The sequence below is a fragment of the Carcharhinus amblyrhynchos genome, chromosome 5, assembly GCF_965287045.1.
Source record: "Carcharhinus amblyrhynchos chromosome 5, sCarAmb.v2.hapA, whole genome shotgun sequence".
Classification (NCBI taxonomy): domain Eukaryota; kingdom Metazoa; phylum Chordata; class Chondrichthyes; order Carcharhiniformes; family Carcharhinidae; genus Carcharhinus; species Carcharhinus amblyrhynchos.
The window spans coordinates 64,750,577-64,762,710 of record NC_137328.1 but is presented as its reverse complement, the minus strand read 5'-3'; positions in this window follow the sequence as shown (position 1 = coordinate 64,762,710).

Sequence of the window (12,134 nt, the reverse complement as noted above, 5' to 3'; positions counted from 1 at the left end):
TGGGTGAGTTGCTGCAATCAGTTTTAAGCAAGTTTCATACATGGTAAAGGATTCATTGTTTGCAAAGACAATCCTGTATATTGAGAAATGCTGCGTTTCATGCACTTGTGTGACATTGCTAACCTATTCACCAATGCAACACTAAAGGAAGCTATAGACATTTGCACTGCATCAATGTATTGTCTGAATCTGTATTCATTGCAGTTTAAACCTCAGCAAGTCATGCAGCTGAGTTCACTTTTAACACCACTGCATATGCCCAAATAGATGGAATTGAATCTGCAGCTGCATGCACGAATTTTCTTACACAGCTTAACGGGTTCCATTTTACACTCAAGTTCAACTTTGAAGTGGAGCAGTCAAATGAGCTCCCATTCTTCTACATGCTATTTAAGAAATCTGCCAATAGGTTCACTAGCACTAACTACTGCATGCCTACCTTTACTGGTGTAGGGCTATTCTATGTTCAGCCTTTTAATTTATAACTTGAGTAGCCGGACCAAGTCCTGCCATTTTTCAAACAGCTATTTATTATTCAAGCTATAGCAAGCACCCTGGAATGCCAGCTGGTGGCCAGCCAGAGTCAAAAATGCAAGTTAACACAAGCAGACATCCATATTTGATTAAAAATAAACAACATATATCAAAGTGTGGGAATTATTGCTAGCCACTCAACTATTGATTAAGATTGCATTGTGCATAAGATACAAATGTTAAAAACCAACCACAATCATTGCTTGTATACTTAATTATAATACCCAGTGTGAAGGTTTGATCATTGTTACAAGTTATCCTTAGCATTCCAGCTGGTGTCTGGGTTTGAAGATATCAGCTAACATTACCAAATATCTGATTTAATGAACTCTTTCAGCTTAAGAGTCTTTGTTAGATAAATTATATTCTGAGGTTGCCTCCCTTGTAACTCGGCCTTGACACTTACCTGTGTTTGCTTTAATAAAAAGCTGTGGTTTTTCTCATCATAGTTTATATCATTTTTAAATCAAAGATTATTAACCCTTTCACTGGTCAATGTATTGGAATTGATACATTTCCATGCACTAAGATTGACTTAAGCGGCAACTTTGTCAATGGGGCTCGAGCCATTTAGTCACTACAAGCTGAAATAGGGCACATCAAGGCCATCTGTGTAATAATGGCTACATCGCTCAGATCATTACTCTCTTTATATCACAGAAACTCATGAATGGGCATAAGGCTGCCATTTTTCAGTCCTAAAAAATGCCCCATGTACCTCCGATTAGTCAAAGAGGTAAGCTGTTTCAAAAATTTGAGTAATAGATGAAACTAGTTGTTTCAGACTACTACTGCAGTCTGCAGTAACAACAAAAGTAATTTTTCCACTAACACGATGCAGCTATCAGGCCAAAAGACATCTGCCTATCACACAATTGAGTAATATCGTACATCAGTTCTGATGTCAGGTATGTAGGCCATTCATCCCAGTGACTGGAGGGTCATATCAAACAGCTATTCGCAACACAAAGTACTGACATACCCAGCCAATCTGTGCTTGCAAGACTCAGCATTAGATTAATTCTATGATTGGACAACACTTGCTAAACAATCCTGATTATGCTATGAATTACACTGACAACCAATAAGATTATCACTCAGGTGTGTAATGTGGATGCCTTATGCATACTGGAAACTACAAATAGTCACACATGGCCCTGTTCTTTGCAGTGCACCTTTTTCAACTAAACAAAACCTTGCAGGGCAGTCATCTCCTAGTGGTAATTCCCCATGATAATACTTTGACCAGAGTCAATCTGCCTGGTTTAAATGTAAACAAAAACTTGGCTAACTATTCCCTGGTGCATTCTCCATATCAACATCTCTGCCAATCGGAATCTACTTGCCAGCCAATTATCTCTTCTCATGCAGTACAAATTATTGTCCCTTCTACAATTGTTGTTCCCTTTATAATTGGTATTCATGCACACTTGTACTCATGAGCGCAAGACAAGTTTTATAGCATGTTTATTTTTCCACAATATTAAAATCATATTCTAGGATTACAATTGAACATAGCTCAGTGGCACAGTGGTTAGCATAGCTGCCTCAGCAACAAGGACCCAAGTTCATTTCTGGCTTTGAGCGACTGTATGGAGTTTGCATGTTCTCCCTGTAGTTGCATTGGTTTTCTCTGGGGGTTCCAGTTTTCTCCCACATTCCAAAGATGTGCTGGTTAGGCAAATTGGCCATGTTAAGTTGCCGCTCAGTATTGAAAGATTTGTAGGTTAAGTGGATTAGCCATGGTAAATACACAGGGTTACAGGTGTGGAGGTTAGGCTTGGGTAAGGTGCTCTTTTGGAGAATTGGTGCAGACATGATGGGCTGAATGTCTTCTAGCACTGTAGGAATCCTATGGTTCTATATATGAACACTCAAATATTATTAACAAGAGGCAGAGGGAAACAAAGTCTCTATTTGAACATTAGTGGACAGATTGTATTGGGATAGTGTGTTTAACCCCAGCACTGAGCTTTCATCCAGCTGAGACAGTTGGTGAAATACCATACTTATGACTTTTCTGCCTTTCAAGCAAAAAAAGGAATTCCCATGGAAAGGGAATAGGTTATTTAAGTGGACTATATTTGAGGCCAGAACTTTAAACCTAGAGAGTAAGGGAATAAAAAGACACATGTTGAAAATACTACTGCTACAACTTTGCCTAGCAGAAAATCAAAAGATGAAAGAGCCTACTCACATCAATCTATTGTCTCTGACTATCAATGCCAACAGGACTAACAAACTGTAAAGAATATCAAACGAACAATGATATTATTCATCCTCTCAGTAATCCAAAAATCACCCTCATTCTTAAATGTTCAATCAAACATGCAGATCTCACAGATTTTCAGTCCTGTCTTTCATGACATTGGTCAAAGGTCAAATCTCAGGCATATTTCAAAGATTGCCTCAAGCATGGTGAAAGACAAATAGAATATTTGTTAATTGGTTTAAAATTAGTTACTCAAATTCCCACATTAACTTTACACAATTAACTTACTGAATATAAGAAACTAACAATTTAAAATCATTTAAAAATTTAGATGCGTTCTTAAATATTCAATGTTTTCAGAATTAGTAATCTCTTGTACAACATTGTAACAATATTGAACTCTTCTTGGGTGGAGCGGTGGGAGCTGTGTCATTGCGTTCTATTGTATTGTACTTTGTATGTCTGCTCCTTATCTCTTTTTGAAAACCAATAAAAATATTTTTAAAAAATACTCTATTCTGGTGAAGGTCATCATTTGATCTGAAATGTTAGCTCTGTTTCTCTCCACAATTGTTGCCTACCCTGCTAAGTATTTCGATCATTTTCTGTTTTTTAATTCCAAAAATAATTGAAATGAGCTCACATTACTTTTGAGATGATTGTTCATCCAAATGATAATTTTAGTCCCAAAGTAAATGACTTCCAAAATGGTAATTAAGCAATTCTAACAAAAAAGCTGTCTACCTAAATGGCCAGCACAGTAACCTGTAAATTAACAATAATATTTTAAAATTAAGATACAATAAAATGAAGCAGAATGCTTAACATCTAACATTGAATATAATTTGTCTCATGTGAGGGAAATAACTTGTGGCTTTACTATCTTTCCTCTAATTGAACATTGCAAATCTAAGCCTTGTCTGCCACAAACCCCAGTGATTTACACCCCTCAAAAGAAAGAACCAGACTGCTCACAAACTTGCAGTCCAGTTTTTTAATCCCACATAGAGTGGATTGTGGGTCTGATACTCAATCACAGACACCCTACCTCCACCACTTAACATAGAACATAGAATATAGAACACTACAGCACAAACAGGCCCTTCGGCCCACAAGTTGCGCCGATCACATCACCTACCAACCTACAGACCTATCTATAACCCTCAATCTCATTAAACCCCATATACTCATCCAGAAGTCTTTTAAAAGACCCCAGCGAGTTCGCCTCCACCACCACTGACGGCAGCCGATTCCATTCACTCACCACCCTCTGAGTGAAAAACTTACCCCTAACATCACTTCTGAACCTCCCTCCCCGCACCTTAAATCTGTGTCCTCTCGTAGCGACCATTTCAAACCGGGGAAATAGCCTCTGAGAGTCCACCCTATCTATTCCTCTCAACATTTTGTAAACTTCTATCAGGTCGCCTCTCAACCTTCGTCTCTCCAGGGAAAAGAGTCCCAGCTCCCTCAACCTAACTTCATAAGGCATGCCTCCCAGTCCAGGCAACATCCTTGTAAATCTCCTCTGCACCCTTTCAATAGCTTCTACATCTTTCCTATAGTGAGGCGACCAGAACTGCGCACAATACTCCAAATGAGGCCTGACAAGGGTCTTATAAAGTTCCAGCATTACCTCCCGACTCCTAAACTCAATCCCTCGATTAATGAAGGCCAGTACACCATACGCCTTCTTGACCAACTTCTCCACCTGCGAGGCCGATTTAAGAGTCCTGTGGACCCGGACCCCAAGATCCTTCTGCTCCTCAACACTACTCAGACTTCTGCCCTTGATAGTGTACTCGTTCATCCCGTTGGTTCTGCCAAAATGGACGACTACACATTTATCCGCGTTGAAGTCCATCTGCCACTTCTCCGCCCAGTCCTGCATCCTATCTATGTCCTGCTGCAACTTTTGCCATCCTTCCAGATCATCCACAACACCACCGACCTTCGTGTCATCAGCGAACTTACTTACCCATCCCTCCACTTCCTCATCCAGGTCATTTATGAAAATGACAAACAACAAGGGTCCCAGAACAGATCCTTGAGGCACTCCGCTGGTGACTGACCTCCATTCAGAAAAAGCCCCATCCACAACCACTCTCTGCCTTCTGCAGGCAAGCCAGTTCTGGATCCACAAGGCCAAAGGCCCTTGGATCCCATGCCCTCTCACCTTCTCAAGAAGTCTTGCATGGGGGACCTTATCAAACGCCTTGCTGAAGTCCATGTACACTACGTCCACGGCACTTCCTTCGTCAATGTGTTCAGTCACATTATCGAAGAACTCAACTAGGCTTGTAAGGCACGACCTGCCCTTGACAAATCCATGCTGACTATTCCTGATCATGTCAAACCTCTCCAAATGTTCATAAATCTTGTCCCTCAGAAGCCTCTCCATCAGCTTACCAACCACTGAGGTCAGACTCACCGGTCAGTAATTTCCCGGGCTATCTCTGTTCCCTTTCTTAAAAATAGGAACTACATCCGCAATCCTCCAATCCTCTGGAACCTCTCCCGTCTCCATTGATGACGCAAAGATCATCGCCAGGGGCTCTGCAATCTCTTCCCTCGCCTCCCACAGTATCCTGGGGTACATCCCATCTGGTCCCGGCGACTTATCTACCTTGATAGAATTCAAAAGTTCCAACACATCCTCCTCCTTAATATTCACGTACTCAATCCTTTCCATCTGCTGCAAATCCATAACAAAATCTCCCAGATCGGCTTCCACCGTGAATACTGAGGCGAAGTACTCGTTAAGCACCTCCGCCATTTCTTCTGGTTCCACACAAACCTTTCCCCCCTCACCTTTTATAGGTCCTATCCCTTCTCTTCTTATCCTTTTACCTTTCACATATTTATAGAAGGCCTTGGGATTCTCCTTAATCTTAATCTTACCCGCCAAGGTCTTCTCATGACCCCTTCTGGCTCTCCTAATTTCCCTTTTAAGTTCCCTCCTACAGTCCTTATACTCCTCAAGATCTTTAACATCTAATTCCCTGAACCTCTTGTACACCTTCCTTTTCTTCCTGACTAGGTTCAACACATCCTTTGTGCACCACGGTTCCCTCGACCCACCAAAACCCCCTCATCTCATCGGAACGTTGTCATTCAGAGCTCCAGACACACATTCCTTGAATATCTGCCACCTTCCTTCGGTACTTTTCCCTAAGAATCTGTTACCGAAGCCCTGACACATATGTACATCACCTCCAGACTTACTGGCTGCAATTTTACCATCGCGCCCACTATGGGAATCAGAGCAGGCGAGGGGCCCTGGGAAGGTCTGTTGACCTCAGACAGGATTTTATGGTTTCAAGACTAGTGAGGCCGTAAAATCCCACCCATACACTCCAACTCTCTCCTTCCTAATCTATTTTATTCCATAAACACCAGTTCATCTTCTTTCTTATACCTATCCTGTAACATGTTCTGCATAGCCATCACTCTTATTCTTCCTATTCTGCATTTGCTTTTGGTCCCTCAAAAGAAGTTCAAAATCATATCCATTACCATTTCTTATATTCTCTTCTCTGTGACATTTTCCAACTGTACCACAGCTTTCAAACTCTGTTCAGGGTGGCACAATGGTTAGCACTGCTGCCTCAGAGCACCAGGGACCCAGGCTCGATTCCCAGCTTGAGTCACTGTCTGCGCAGAGTTTGCCTGTTCTCCTTGGGTCTGCATGGGTTTTCTTCTGGGTGTTCTGGTTTTCTCCCCCAGTCCTAAAGACGTTCTGGTTAGGTGCACTAGCCATGCTAAATTCCCCCTCAGTGTACCCAAACAAGTGCTGGAGTTTGGCGACTAGGGGATTTTCACAGTAACTTCATTGCAGTGTTAATGTGAGCCTATTTGTGACAGTAATGAATAAGCTTTAAACTCCTCGGATTCTAGGTTTCTGTGCAACCTCTTTCTTTGAATTTATATTGACAGCAATGTCTGCAGCTGCCACGATCCCACACGCTAATATTTCCAACTCCTTTGCCTCATTTAAGAATCTGCTTAAAAGTGACCTCTTCAACCAAACTTTTGGCGTCCTTTCTAATCTCGATTTTGGATTAGCATCCTTGTTCCTCATGCCACAGCGAAATATCAGGGAATTTTTCTATTTTAAAGGTGCTATATTGATGCAAATTATTATGGCTATGTCAAATAGATTTCATGTTCAATGATTGAATAATGACCTTCATTAGTTATCTTGCAATATTGTGTATAAGTAAGTGGTAAACAACTATCAGCATTTTAGTATTTAAATCTAGCCTGTATCTGCTACTAATAGCTCTGATTATTATATCAATTGACTGGATGTCCAGTGTGTGGTTCAGACTAATGCCAACAGCATGGACTCCGTTTCCAGGTGAAAACTTGGAATCTACCAGCTTACTCGAGCATTGCGAATGGAAGGCAGTGGCAAACCACCTCTGAAAAACCTACCAAGAAAATGGCTCAGGATGAAATATCAGGAGACAATGAAGACAATTGGAAAGATCTGACTTCACACATGAGTGCGTATGAATGGCTACCTGAAGTCTGCTGAAAACAAATTATTCATAAGAAAAATATTTCACTTGGTATTATATTTGGGTCAAAATTACATCAACAAATATGTCAACAAGTTCATTTAAATGTTTGGTATTCAATATGTTTGGCTCTACAGCAATGTAATTCCAATTATTCATCAAGTCCTTTTAACGTCTCCAGGACACCAACTGCTGTCATGGAGCCTAAGTCATATTTTGATAAAAAAAAAAGTACACCCATTTAAGGAAAATGTTAAATAACATAGAATTAACACAGGAATATCAGTTTAAAGGTTACTTTGAGTAAATTCACTGTAAAACATTTTAACAAGGGTTAAAACTAGCTTGCAAGTACAACTCCCTTCACAACAATGTGAAGTTATTGATAAGAACTGCACACACCTAACGAATGGCATTCAGTGGTTCTTGTCTGACATGTTGCCATGTACTTCTGATAAGTAAAACTGCAAAATAGATAAACAGAACACTAAGCCCCAAATTTTACTATCTTGTTGGATACAATACCTTGACTAAGCAACATTGATCAACATGCCACAATATAAAGTCATGTTTCAGGAATAAATTCAAAATAGTATTTCCTGGAAGTTGGATAGGCACACTCATTATAATAGGTGGCATTTTCACCAAATATAGGATACTTATTTAAAACTAGAAAATAGGAACCAGGAAAAGGCCATTTGGCCCTTCGAGCCTGCACTACCATTCATTATGATCATAGCTGATCATCAAACTCAATAGCCCAATCCTACCCGCCCACCACCCCACCCCCACTTCCTTTGACTCCCTTCCCCCTTTGCCTCAAGAGCTATATCTAACTGCTTCTTGAAAAGAGTCAATGTTTTGGCCTCAAATACTTTCTGGAGTAGTGAATTCCATAGTCTGACCAGCCTCCTGGTGAAGAAATTTCTCCTCTGAATGATGGGGGAATATTTACTGAGAAGTTAATCCCATTACTCCTGGGTGATTTTCATTCTTTGGCTAAGCTGCAAGTTAGATTTGCTGCATCAAAAAACATGTTCATGAATCCAGCCGAGGCTGAAACTGAGGGATATTAATGGGGGAATACATCTGGTTTTGTAATTCCAAAATAAAAGGATTTTAAAAAAGCAATATCCATACCAGTACTAAACACCATGAAAACACCATACCCGTACCAATACTAAAACATAATTCTAGCCAAATATGTCAAAATATGGTATTCTGATGGTATGTCACTTGAGGACCAGGATCTCAAACCTGAGACCAAGGTTTGCCAAATAACATTGATTCCTGTAGTGCTTGGGAGACTTGGGGCAGCCTGAAATAAGCATCCCATAGCATCAGAGAAGTACCGGCAGAAGTGCCTTCAAAAGGTCCTCCAAATCTACTGGCAAGAAAGACAGTCCCACAACACTGTCCTCTCCCAAGCAAACATGCCCAGCTTCAAGATGCTAATCACCAAAAACCAGCACCACTGGACATGACATATCATTCATATGCCTGACACCAGATTCCCGAAGTAACTGTTCTACTCAGAACTTGGTGGTGGCAGGAGATTCCCAGGAGCATGACAAACACACTTTTAGGGAAGTCCTCAAAGCATCTGTGAAACATCAAACATCCCTGCTGATTTAAGGGGGTCCTCAGCTTGTGATTGAAAAAAATGGAAATGGTTCATTCAGGATGTGAATCAAATACACCAAAACAGAACCATTACTAAGACTATCTGAAAAATGGGGGCAGTGATTATAAGGTGAAAATTGTTGAACTCCATTGAACCTGAAGGGCTGTAAAGTTCCTAATCAAAAAATAAGGAGCTGTTCCTCAAGCTTACATTAAGTTTCACTGGAACAGGGTAGGAGGCCAAGAGAGGTCAGACTGAGAGTGAGTCAGAGAACTAAAGTGACAATTGACAAAAAGCTCATGGTCACTCTGACAGACTGAATGATGGTGTTTCACAAAGCCTTTGCCTAATTTAGAGGATTAGTCATGATTGAGTTGATTGGTTGAGCAGGTTCAAAGGACTAAATAGTCTACTCCTATTTTCTATGTTTTTATCATTCTAAATTTCTATGTCAGGAACTAGCAGAGGTGAAGTTGATGCATTGGAGAGAGCATACAAATCTCCAAATAACTCAGCTACCCAACACTTCAGGCACCAGCTACCATGCATCCGGCAGAGTCTGAAGGTCATGCATTGGATCTATTAGCCATCATAGAATCCATCAAACCACAGAGTGGAAACAAATCATCCTCGATCCCATCAGATATTTCAGATGATATGTCAATCAGTGGTATAAACTACAGAAGTCAAAATTTTAACAAGAGATGGATGATCAGAGGCAGGTTGGCAGCCAGTGTTAAATTTGGTCCCTGTGTTCTTGAACGCGAAGAAAATAAATTCCCAAGGCTCTTATTGCCACTTAGTAACAGTTGGTGAAATAGCAAATCCGTGGTCAGAGGAAGAAAGCAGAAATAGAACAGCAATGACAACTTTGAGGCCAAAATGCCTACTAATACTTATTGTTAAGGCTCACATGTCTGCATGGGATTCCTCTGGGTTCTCAGGTTTCCTCCCACAGTCTGAAAGACATGCTAGTTAAGTACATTCACCATATTAAATTCTCCCTCAGTATACCCGAACAAGTGCCAAAGTGTAGCGACTAGGGGATTTTCACAGTAACTTCATTGCAGTGTTAATGTAAGCCTATTTGTGACATTAATAAATAAACTTTAAATCTTAAAATCTTAAAATTTAAAACAATGCATCCAGTACCTCAATAACCATCTCTCATAACACTACAGGGTGAAGCCATCAAGTGCTGGGATTTGTTGAATTTCAGTCCTATTATTTGCTCCTATACAATTTCTCCACTGATTTTAACTTTTAAGCTCCTCATTTTCATTAGACATCTGATTGCACACTTCTCCTAGAATGTTTTTGTGTCTGTGAAAACAAATAGTTCCACCATTTCCTTACTCCCCATTAAAATTTCACCTGGCTCTACCTCTCCAGAACACACATTTACTTTCAATAATTGCATTCTTTCTACATACCTATAGAAAATGTAACAATGTGTTTTTATCTCTAACTGGTTTACTCTCATATACTGTTTACCCTTTCTTTAAAAATTTCTTTGTCAACCTTTGCTGTATTTTAAAATTCTTCCAATCCTCAGGCTTGGAATTAGTTATTTAAATACTTGTCATTACTGATACCATTACATTGTTTCAATTTAATTTTATTATCAAGCCAACTTTCCCTTCATATAAACGTAGTTTGTTTTGTTCAAATTCCGTACTTAGCTAATCATGCCCACACTCAATAAAAAGTTCTATCATATCAAGATCACTCTGTTACAAATGCTCCTATATCACAAAATTATTAATTAACATTGTCTCTTTGTACACTATTGGATCTAAAGAAAGAATTTCCCAAATTGGTTACTTGACCTATTGATCAAGAGAATTACTTTGAATGCATTCCATGAACCTATGCCCTGCAGTAATATTATAAATTTGTTTTCCCCAGTTCATATAAAGATTGTAGTCCTCCATTATTATTGTATTACCCTTGTTACATGAATCTCCTTAGTTAAACTGTTAGAAAGTAGAGATCGTTTAAATCATTTATATTTGTATTTTGGGAATTAAGAATAAGGTAAAAGTTTAAGTTTAAGCTTAATTTTTGTTTCTGTATTACTGTTTGTGTTAACTTCAGTTAGCTTCAACTTAAACAAAGGTGCCTACATGCCTATAGGTTTTAGTTTCACTTTAAACTTTGCATACATTGTAATTAGAGTTATGTAATGTAAAAGTCATTATACACTAAAAACAACTAAGCTGCTGCTTAGCAAATGGAGGCTCACACTGAAAAGCAGAAGCAAATAGATTGGAAGGTGGCAAATGTAATCTCACTATTCAAGAAAAGGAGGGGAAAAATAATGAACTATATGGGCCACTTGCCCTGACAACATGTTAGAATCTATTATTAGAAAAAAGGTAACAGGAAACTTAAAGTCAAAATTTGACTGGGCTAAATCAACATGAATTTTTGAAAGGGAAGTTATCTTTGACAAATTTGTTCAGGTTGTCTTTCCCATTATGTAACTTGTGTGGCAGATAAGGGGAAAAAGAGGATTTGGTATCTTTGAATTTTCAAAATGTATTTGGAAGGGAGACATCCAAGATATTATCACACAAAATTAGAATGCATTGGATAAAGGTAATCTATTAGAATGGGTTGAGGATATATTATCAGAAAACAGAATAGGAATAAGAGAGTCATTTTGTGGATGGCAGGTTGTGACTAATGGATGATGGCAAGGATTAATATCTATTTACAATGTATATGAATGACTTAGATGAGAGAACCTAGTATGTGTCCAGGTTTACTAGTGATCCACATTAGATGGAAAAGTAAGTTCAGATGAAGCTGCAAAAGGATTTAGACAGATTAAGTGTACAAAAACATGGTGGATGAAATGTAATGTGAAATTATCCTCTTTGTCTAGAGCAATAGAAAAGCAGAATATATCTTGAATTTTGAGAGACTATTATTGTTAATTATCAGAAGGAAATAAATGGTATGTTAATTGTTAGTCTTTACTGCAAGGAAATTGGAGTATAAGAGAAGTCTTACTGAAACTATGAGCCCATACCTGGAGTACTGTGTCCAGTCTTGGTTTCCTTAACCAAGGAAGGATGGACTTACTTTTGAGGAAGTACAAAATAGATTCATTAGACTGAATATGGGGTTGGAAGTTCATCTCTGGATCAAATGTGACAAAGTTGCAAACTGACTGGATTATCCTCAGACTGTTACAGGAAAAGCGATGGACACATTAGGGAATGGAGTTTAGTGT